Source organism: Lycium ferocissimum, chromosome 4 (genome assembly GCF_029784015.1).
Source record: "Lycium ferocissimum isolate CSIRO_LF1 chromosome 4, AGI_CSIRO_Lferr_CH_V1, whole genome shotgun sequence".
NCBI lineage: Eukaryota > Viridiplantae > Streptophyta > Magnoliopsida > Solanales > Solanaceae > Lycium > Lycium ferocissimum.
In genome coordinates this window covers 2,047,266-2,049,131 of record NC_081345.1, presented here as the reverse complement: position 1 = coordinate 2,049,131, position 1,866 = coordinate 2,047,266, and positions in this window count along the sequence as shown.

Below are 1,866 nucleotides of genomic sequence, written 5' to 3'. Positions count from 1 at the left end.
ATGTCATTAAAGGCCGAGCATTAGTCATAAGCACACAGAAATTCAATTCCAAGCCATCACTTTGTCTACGTAAATTAAAAGATTTCCCCTATAAATTCAACACCCCGAGAATTCAACCTGCCAATATCATCAACAACAACACCAACAACCATTCCAACAACATTAATAAGTAATCCAAAACACATTCTAACATTAGTAACTCTTTTCCATACAATTCGACGATATTTCATTTTTGTTCAAATCAACTGCATACGATCAAACCAACATCAATATTCATACGTTCAAGTGCTAATCCAAACCATTCAAACAAGGTTCAAGAACATTTCCAACAATCCGCACAATATTTCAAACAATCCAATTGATGCTCTACTCCACCCGAAACCTCAAATTTCCATAAGAACAACAACAATACATTTTCTTCCTTCCAAATTCATAAACTATACCAATAATCCACACTTTAACAACATTAATCTCAATAATACAAGAAACTATAATAAAATCATATTACCTTCTCCAACAACCTACAAACGATTACAACTTCAATTTGAATCATTAAACCATCATTTTCATCATAGAATCCATGCAACAACAACCAAAAATACTAAATAGAATTTATCCACTACGTTCTACAAAACAGCCACCATTCGGCCACAACACCCACATCCCAATTTCAAGGGAATTTCATTCATTTCTACACTCCACAACACACATAAACCATCCATAACATATGAAAAGAGGATTAAAACTTACCTTCTTCACTTAGTTCTTCAACATTTTCTTGTTCCCATGCTCCTCTAACTCCAAAATGAAATTATATCCGTGACTATGCATTGCCCGGCTTCGATTAGTACTGTAGCTTGAAATTTCACTCAAAAATCCTCAATTTTAAAGTGGCATGAGAGGCCTTTTTATGGCTGAATTTTCCGAATTATTGGGAACTTTTGTGCTGAAAAAAAAATGAGATTTTGTCCCTTAAAAACGGAATGTCAAGTCGGTTTACTATAGTTGCATGAGGAAGATCAGGCGATCGTAGCGATACTCACGCCGGTACCGCTGAATGCTGTTTCTCATGCCGATACCGCCTTGTAACGTCTATAATTCTCTACTCCGATGTCCTATCAATGAACGGTTTATTGCAGACAAGCTAGACTGACGAACTTCATTTTAGGATTTTGAAACACCTTAAAAACTCCACATATACTATGAGATATGCTCCTCCAAAGTTGACTAAAATCCGTCCGCGTTTCTCAAATTTTCGTTGAACTTATTTTCTTCAATTTGCTCAACTCGAAATTTTTTGAAATTTCCATACATGATATTTATCACTTATTACACTAATAATGGCCATGTTCCCGTGTTTCAAAAATATTCTTTTCCCGATTATGACTTACGAGATTGTAATTCACCCTTTTTCTTCGTTCGTTACGTACTTCCATGGTTTTCAGGCCTTTCAAAAAACATCCCATTACTACGACGAGGTACATGTCAAACTCATGCTCGAAAACGCGGGTATACAAAGAAATTTCATGAAAAGAGAAGACCCCGTTCGAGATTACACTCCGACGAGTATTACTAAGACAAAAAGGTGTCGCGTAATTGACAAGCAAGGGGTCATGGCAAGTGTGGCGGGCGAGGCACATTATGCCTGTATTCCGTCTCATCCAGGGTCGACGAAGATGTATCACGACCTTAGATGCTTGACCGGGTGGGATGGGTGGCGAAGAGGACATAGCAGTTCGTGGCCTGCCCAAATTATCACAGTTAAGATCGAAACATCGGGGTTTTGGGGGATTATTGCAGAGGGGGAGGGTTCCACTTGGGAAGGGGGGATAATTAATAGGACTTAATTTTTGTTTACCTCGCACT